Raw genomic sequence first — 9506 nt, forward strand, 5'->3', positions numbered from 1 at the left:
AATCTAATGGGGGAGACAAGATATGTACAAGTGGTAAATAACCAATAGAGGGAAGGTTCTAGCATTCAGGAGGATCAGGAAAGGCATCTTGTAGAAGGTGGGATTTGAGCTGTGATTTAGCAGGGAAGCCAGGAGGTGGAGATGAGGGACAACAGAGTTCTAAGCATGAGGGTCGAGGGAAAATATGGACTGTCTTGTGCTAGGAACAGTAAGGAGTGGAGTAAGGTCAGGACTGTGCCGGAAGCAACTCTAATTTCCAGTATGAGCATTTACAACCCAAGTATCAACAATTGCTACAAATCAGGGCTAGGTTTTTTTTGTTTGTTTTATTATCTAGACTTAAAAAGTCTAATGTAGATTAAACGTAAAGATGTGTGCATACATTTCCTTCCCCTGAATACTCCTCAGCCCCAGGACACCTCTTTAAACATTTTGCTCTATAAATATTTGCTGCATGTCCTTCATTTTCTAAGAGGACTGTGACATCAGGGAGGTGATGCCATGACTTGCATATGAATTGGATTTAAGTGAGGCAGGGCTGTGCAAAATCACCAGCCTCACTTTCTTCTCCAGAGTCATCTGGGTCCAGTGGCCAGATATAGATCAGGATGACTGGAGACGGCCCCCTTTATAAACACTTCTTAAGATCAGTAGGAGTATAATAGAAGGACGAGGAATGAAATGAAGTTATCCCCAGACTGGACACCTGGTGACTGTAGGCTACCAATAATAACTGGTATATATGCAGCACTTTTAGGTTTGTAAAGCATTTTACATTGATTGTCTTATTTTAACCTCACAATGCCCCCTGAGTAAGGCGTAAGAAGACTGGAAAGGTGTGTGTAGGGAAGGAGATTATGAAGGTTTTTGAAGGGGGTGCATGGCGTGTTCAGGATGGACTAGCACCTCTGGTGTAAGAGCTCACTGAACCCTTTTCAGGGCTGCTTATCCACCTTTGGTGTCTACCTGTCACTCAACTCTCACCTGTGGCTCCAAGAAGCTGTGCAGTGGCAGCAGCCGCACCCTGGTACAACCATCTCAGCAGGCAGGCTTAACTAGGTTGAGGGTAACTGATGGGCCTCAAACCTATCAGTGAGTTAGGGGCAGGGAGAGAGATGGAGTCTACCCCAAGCATGTGAAGACTTCCTCCAAAGGAATGGGGAGATGAGAACGATTCGTTCCACCTTGAAGATGGCTGAAGCAGACGCTGTGGAGCACGTAGAGCCTGGCCAGACACTGAAAATGCCAAGGTCATCCACTGCATTCCAGGTCATCACTAGACACCCTGATTTTGTCTTGCCATCAGTTTTTGATGACTGAAAGAGAGAGTGAGGCCAATGACTCTGTGCAATTCTGCCTCACTTAAATCTAATTCACACACAAGTCAAGACATCACCCATGATGTCACTGGTTCTCTTTGAAAATGAGGGACAGACAAAAGCAGCAACAATGGAGGACTTGGAATGCCAAGTGTGATCAGTATCCAAGACACAGTAGTCTCCACATCCCTCTTAGAAAGTGGAACTAAGTTGTTCTTTACCTTACCCAGTGCCCAGGCACTTAATAAATCTAGGTTAAAAGAATGAATAATTGACTGAATTGGTTTGGATACAGGCTTCTCTCTGTCACCCATACTCATCCCTATCAAAATCCAATTTATGTAAAACCCAAAGGCAGTGTATTCTTTTCTGTGAATACCTTTTTATTCTTTCTTAGGAGGGAAGTCTATATTTGGACCAATTAAGTATCTACAAAGGTTAATTCTTAATATTGCTTGGTTCCCCAGGCAACCCCTTCCCTTTCAACCCAATCCCCATTTCAAGAGGAACTTAACATCAATCCCAACACTCCAGGGAAAACCACAGCTGATTCAGTTGAACCCAAAGAGCCCTGACACCAATATTCACTTCTGCCTCCCAGATGTGAGTACTAGTTTAACCCCAAGATGTCTATCAATCTGTTCTCATCTGCCTCAGCACTCTGTCCTCTTTTGACCTGTCCTCTTCAAGAGGAAAGGGATCTTTTGGGAGGTAATGAGCCAGGAAGGTAAATCCTCCTGTATGCTCTGCATGGGGGGAAGTGTTTGAGTCCATCTCACACACCTCTTACACAATCCTATACTCCCCTCACACTGGCCACAAGAAGATATCAGCCCAGGAGAAACAAATGGTAAAGGCTAATGGGGAAAATGCAATTTGGAGCCCTGTACATAGGCAGAAGACCTGGGTTAACGTCTTCCCCGCCTCTTCCAGGACCAAACACTACTTACAAACTATGTGACATTAGGAAGTAAGGAGACAAGCATTTATTAAATGCCCTACTATGTTCCAGGTGCATTGCAAATATTATCTCATTTGATCCTCACCACCACCTCTGGGAGGTAGGAGCTACGATTATCCCCATTTTACAGTTGGGAAAACTGAGGCAGATAGAGGTTAAGTAACTTGCCCAGGGTTATACTGCTAGTGAGCAACTGCAGATGAATTTAAAATCATCAGATCTTCCTGACTCCAGGCCCACGGCTTTATCTACTATGCCTTAAGGAAGTATCTTAGCTGCCTGATCTGCAAAAGATTTTTTTTTAAAAACATATCTTGGTAATGCTAGTATTTTCCCAATAATCCAACATAATCACAAATCATGGAACATGGTTTCAGAAGAATCAGTTAGTGACCTCAAAGTCTCATTGTGAGGGTAAGTAGGCTGCAGTGTACCGTATTACCTATTATGCAGTATTACAATTGTAACACACAATATTACCGTATACAGTATCAAAAGTTCTTTAAATACATCATCAGGACCAAAAATGATCAGAAAAGGAGATGGGTGATTTATCGTGTGTTATCCTAGTATCCTAAGAACATTAAGGGAATCAGAAAGCAGTATCTAGCATTTTGAGTGGCTCCACTAGAGAATTTATAGAAAGACGTGGACACCAAATGCCGATGTTGAGGAATGCACCCTTAACCAGTGGACGGAGTCCCTGAATGAAATGAAATCACGGATCTACTTAAGTTATCCACTAGGGACCATGGACTAGACCAGGTCATACGAAGGTTGGTCCCTCCTAGATTCTTACAAGGATATTGGTACAGCTTGAAAAACTCATGGTCCTGCAGATGCTGTCTCCACTTCTGTGCAGGTGGAGTCAAAACTCAAACACCAACCCAAGAGGTAAACCCTAGCACACTGAAGAGGGTCAGAGACTCCTCCTTTTAGCTGCTTCAGGGTTCAGGTGGGGCAAGAGGAAATACCACTTAGGCTCTAGCTGTCCAGAGAAATGAGGCTAGAAAATCAAATCCCACCCTCCTTAAAAAGCAGTAAGAACATGAGATCCCTTTATTCCAGGGGAACAGAGAAGTAGAACCAGATCTCAGGTCAAGAGGTTCTCACCAGGGCTCAACTCATAATCTGGGGCAGCCTCTGTGTTTCTGTGCTAGAGAACCAAAGCCCTAAAAGCATTCCCTATAAAAAGGACATCCACACAGGCGTGGGAAGCATGAGACAGAGCACTGACAGAAGGGGGTGCCTCCCTCCCTCACCTGCTGTTTGAGTTTCCCAAACCAGCCTGGGCCCTAGTTCCACCACATCTGAGTTTCCCAACCTTACAAAAGATCAGGTTCAAGCATTTGTTGAAAATCTTACAGGGCTATTAAATAATAATAACCGACTCATAGCATTTTTTAAAAGTTTTTATTGCCATCTTTTGTTTTTATATGGCCTAAATCTCCCCCTGTATCCCTTCCATTCCCCCTTCCCAGAAAGTCTTATAGCAAGAGTTCTTAATTTAGATTTCAGGAGGATCCAAAAACTTGTTGGGAAAGGGGGGAAATTACATCTTTATTTTTACTAATCTCTAACTGAAACTTAGCATTTACTTCAATTACGCATTTTTAAAAAATCATTCTGAAGACTCTACATGACCAAAGTAGTCCATGACACAAAGGTTAAAAATCCCTGCCTTATATAGCAAAGAATTTAAAGAAAAAGGAGAATAAATTCTGCAAAATGGATCAATAAATTGAAAACATCATAAATTATATGCAGTGTTCCATACCTGGAGACACTCTATCTCTCTGAAGGAATGGGGGGGAGGGGAAGGAGATCTTCTCTCTTCTTTGAGGCCAAGCTTGTTCTTTGTCATTTTGCAACATTCATTTTCAATTGTTTCATGGTGATTGTCTTCCATTTACATTGTTGCAGTCATGTATCTCATTTTCTTAGCTCTGCCTACTTCCACTTTATATCTGTTCATGTAAGTCTTCCCAGGCTTCTCTGCACTCATTTCTTATAGCACAGTTTTATTGTATGTACACATTCTACTGTATAAATGTAATATTATTACATATTACATGTATATAATAATATACATTATTAGATATTACATTCATGTGCCACAATGTTTAACCATTCCCCAATGTGACCAATAGTACTTTAAAGCACTTTACATACCATTTGAAGTTCTCAAAACACTTATAAAATCCAGGTATTTGCCACTTCTTAAAGTTAAAGAAACTGAGGCTCAAAGGAAGAATTGATTTGCCCATAGTAACACAGCTACTGGGGCACAATGAAGATCTGACCATCTTGAAGGATGTCCCCCATCCTGGAATCAAGATGCTACAGTACCTGGCTGTTTTTGCCCCGTTTCATGGGGCTGGCCAAAGCATGACCCGGCAGAAAAGAGGAAAGGGGGAGGGGAAATAAATATCTACATAGCACTTACTATGTGCCTGGCACTACATTAAGAAATTTACAAATAATCTCATTTCATCCTCACAACTTTTCAAGGGAGGTGCTATAAAAAAAATATCCATACATATATACATTCATACATACATACACACATACATACACACACCCCATTTTACAGTTGAGGAGACTGAGGTAAACAGAGGTTAAGTAACTTGTCCAGAGTTAGACATCTAGTATCTGAACTCAGGTCTTCCTGAGTTCTAGGCCTTCCTTCAGATCCAGAGCTCTCTCCACTGCACCACCTAACAATCAAATCAGACTCAGAGGACCAGAGTTCTAGACTCCTTCCATCCACTCACATGACCTTTGGCAAGTCACTTCCCTCTCTGGATCTGTTTTCTCACCTATAAAATGGGACATTTAGGCCAGATGATCTCTGAGGTACTTTCCAGCTCTAAAATTATTTGAGCCCTATGAATTCATACTCCTTGAAACAAACACAACCTCATCCACAGCGATTCTGTGAAATCTTATACACGTCGGTGCTGAGCCCAGAGCTGCCATGAACTCAGGCAGCAGAGAACGGAGTACAATTTGGGGCTTAGAGGTTAATTCAGACTCTGCCAAGACAATGTATATGGCCTTACCAATCGATTTTCCTTTCTCACACTTCTGTTTTCTCTCCTATAAAAATGAAAGCCATCACAGCTCTAAATCTCTAGCAACGACTTGTTGGAGAGGTTGGGGGAGGACAGGAACACTAATATACTATCAGTGGAGCCATGATTGGTCCAACCACTCTGGAAGGGAATTTGGCACTAAACCCAAAAAGTCACTAAACTGTGATGGCATTACAAGGAATATATCCCTAACAGATCACAGAAAGAAGGAAGGGACCCATATAAACAAAAATATTTGTAGCAGGGCTTTGTGTTGTAGCAAAGAACTGGAGAAAGAGTGGATGACCATCAATTAGAGAATGGTTGAACAAATTATGGTATATGAATGTAGTTAGGATAGGGCCTGGACTTGTGATTTCATTTCTCCAGGGAGGAAATTCCCTCTACCAATGCATCTTCTCTACAATTTGTAACCTCAGAGTTGCCTGGGGAGATTGAGGGGCTTGCTCAGTGCCACAGACCCAGTGTCACAGGTGGGCTTTGAACTCAGGTCTTATTGACTTGGAGGTGGGCTCTCTATTACCACCCTGCCTCTGGTTATGTGGATATAATGGAATATTACTGTGCTCTAAGAAATAACAAAAAAGTATAGATTCATAGAAACCTGGGGAGTCCCATATGAACTAATGTTGAAGGAATTTGAGGAAGAAAGCAATTTATACAATGACCACAATAATGGTAAAGGAAAAACAATTTTGAAAGATTCAATAACGCTACTCAGCGCAATACCCAATCATGACTGCCAACAGCGGATTGACTGATGAAGCATGCCTCCCAACACTTGGCAGAGAAGTGACGGAGAGAGGTGCAGAATGAGACACTTTCAGAAACAGCTAATCTGTTCATTTGTTGTGCCTGATGCTATTTATTTGTTACAAGGGAGGATTTCTATTTTAGATTAGAAGAGCTGGGGGTGGAGGGTGATGAGGAATTGCAGTAATAGGGATGCCAAGAAAAAAATGGAGAGTCAAACAGAACTTTAAAAAAATACAAAGGAGAAAACAGAAGAAAATTCAGAAAAAGACACGGACAACAAGCAGGGCAGGTTTGTATATTGTCACTTCAGATTTAATATAATATATACACTTTAAAAAACTGTACATAGTAGTTCACAGTTTCGTATACTATCTTCTTTGTCTAGTCTTTACATATTGAAATGTTTGTCACTTGTCATATTCATAATAAAAATAAACAAAAATTGACAAACCCTTCATCTCAGATGTTTTTGAGGAAAAAAAGCACCCCAATTGCAGGGTGCTCTGTGTTTACAAGTGATTTGGAAGCAGTGGACGTTGTTGCTTAAACATGTTTTTCATTTCTACCATCTTTCCCGATGCCGGTAAAAGTGAGGCCAAGACCACATTGGGGGGAGAAGTTAGACCACCTGTGGTGCATGAAAATAAAGAAATATTGTTGAATCCTAAGTAATTATGAATATGAAGAATATAGAGAAGTGTGGAGAGATATCTAAAGTGATGAAAAGTGAAACAATACTGGGGAAACAATACACACAATGACCACAACAATGAGAGGGTAAAAGACAACAAAACAACAAAATACCCAAACTGAACACTAGTTGACAGAGTGCTCAGGAAGACCTGAGTCCAAAGCCAGCCTCAGGCACTTGATAGCTGTGTGACCTGAGGAAACTCGTTTAACCTGTCTGCCTCAGTTTCCTCATCTGTAAAATGGGAATGACAATATGGATTCCTGTGAGCAATAGATGAGAAATCATGAAGAGCTCTTATCACAGTGCCTGGCACATAAATGTTACATAAATGTCAGATATTATGATTACTAATTATACTATTTAGCACAAATTACAATAGTAAAGCTTTTTCCTAAAGAAATGATGGATTATTCCTCCCTTCTTTGCAGAGGTGAAGGGCTATGGGCAGAGAACAGGTTTTGCTAAATTGCTTCTTTCTCCCTCTTACTATTCCTTGTTATAGGAGATGGTTCTCTGGGTTTGGGAGAGGAGTTATGTATGGAAATAAAGGTAATGTTAAAGCAAAAGACATAAATGAATTTTTTTTAAGTGAAGCTAAGAGAATGACCATCTTGGAGGTTTAGGTGGACTCAAAAGTTTGGATGAAATGATCATTTGACTTGTGAAAACACATTTGGGCAGAGATTTCAGATTTATAAAACATGTTGCTTATAAACCTAGGAGGGTAATAATATGCTTATGGCTCCTTACAGACGAAGAAACTGACTCAGGAAAGGGACGTGACTTGACCAGTCACAGCCAGTTTGGATCAGAGCTGGGATGAAAATTATTTAACTCCAGGTAAATTGGATTCTAGTTATAGTTCTGCTTCTAACTCCATTTGCCCATGAGTAAGGCAATTCTCCGGAAGCCTCAATTTCCTCAACTGAAAAATGAGGAGGCTAAATTAGATAGATAACCTTTAAATTCACTTTTTGTGCTAAAAAGTGTATTGATGCCAAAGTCATAATAGAAAAACAAAACATGGCAAGCCCTTCAGAGTTTAGTTGATCAAGGTCTGTTTGCTAACCTAAACCCAAGACTGGAGCTTAGGGTCCAACCATGCCTAAAAATGGTTTGACAGGGAACAGGCATCCTCAGACTTCTTGATGAGGAATCTCTTTCAATTTCTGCAAAGTTTTATGATCTCCACTGGAGGCTAGATGTGAGAAGCAGCAGAGTTCAGTGGAAAAGTCTTGGTTCTGACCTGAAGTCAGAAAACCTGGTTTTATAGCATTAAAAATGTGAAAAGGACTTCAGAGGCCAACTAGTCCAAGCTCTCTCATTTTATGGATGAGGAAAATGGAAGCCCAGGAAAGTTGTGATTTGCCCAAGGTTTCACAGGTTTCAAAGACACTTACTGGCAAGTCATGAGGTTAAGTCACTTGTCTCTTTCCAGGCCTCAATAGTCATTGTCAAAATGAAGAGGTAAGACTAGGCAATCTCTAAAGTCAATTCCACCTTTGATATTCTATGATTCTCAGCTGCTGAAGATGAAAGGGATGTGGGTAGAGCCCAGAAAGAATATAGTTTTTGGATGTGAAGTCTTTCCCCCTCTCCCCTCAGAATCATGCATCACATGGCAACAAATGGCTTAAAAAACCCCACAAAGCTAAGAGATGCACTGGTAGATTGTAATCCACTGTTTGGGGGACCCCTGCAGGAGTGTGGAAGCAGAGCAAAACTATAATAAGGAAGTGCAGATGAGTTCTAAACCCTGCCTATATGCCACAACTGATGACAGTTCCCATGATCTTTTTTTTTTTTTTTTTTTTTTTGGAGTCAATCAGGGTTAAAGAACTTGCCCAGGGTAACACAGTTAGTGTCTGAGCCTGAATTTGAACTCAGGACCTCCTGACTGCAGAGCTAGTGCTCTATCGACTGTACCATCCCCTCCCATGACTCTTCTACAATTTCTACTGGTCTATCACACCCCAATCTATCTAGCGTGGGCCCCATACACCCAATAACAGAACATAAATGTAAGCCATCACCATAGTAGAGGCTGACCCTTAGCCTAAAATTCTGACCCTATGGCCCAGACACCTTGAATTTCCTTGTCTCATTTAATGAGATGGCAGAAAGAACAGATCAGTAGTCAGACCTGAGATATAGCCCTGGCTCTACCACAGACTTTCTTAAGAAAGTCATTTCTATTTCCTGGGTCTATTTTATCATCTGTAAAAGAAGAAAGAGAGGTAGGTAAGAGCAAGAAGGAAAAGGGTATGACTGCATCTCGAAGATCACTTTTTCAAAAAAATGTACTTATGTATTTATTCTGTTTTTTCTATCAGTCATTTCTGGATATATGCTCCCCCACCCCACCCCCCAACCTTGTAACAAAAGCAGTTTAAGTGCAAAACAACCAGAGTGACTATATCTGATGGTGTGGGCTCCCAACTCTCAGCAAAGAGAGGGGAGGACTCCATTATGCTGTTATCTATTCTCCAAGATGATTAATTTTGGTTTGGCTTTTTTTTGGATTACTCAGTTTGGCTTCCTGTTTTAGCTCTTAACACTCTTGGGAGGGAAAGAGCACAAAATGTTGGGGAGAGCTCAGGAACGGAGTTCCAACGCTACCTGTATGACCAAATACCATCTCCTCTCTTAGCCTGTCTCATCTGCACAGCAGGAAGAGGAAT

The sequence above is a fragment of the Notamacropus eugenii genome, chromosome 2 (assembly GCF_028372415.1).
Source record: "Notamacropus eugenii isolate mMacEug1 chromosome 2, mMacEug1.pri_v2, whole genome shotgun sequence".
NCBI classification, from domain to species: Eukaryota; Metazoa; Chordata; class Mammalia; order Diprotodontia; family Macropodidae; genus Notamacropus; species Notamacropus eugenii.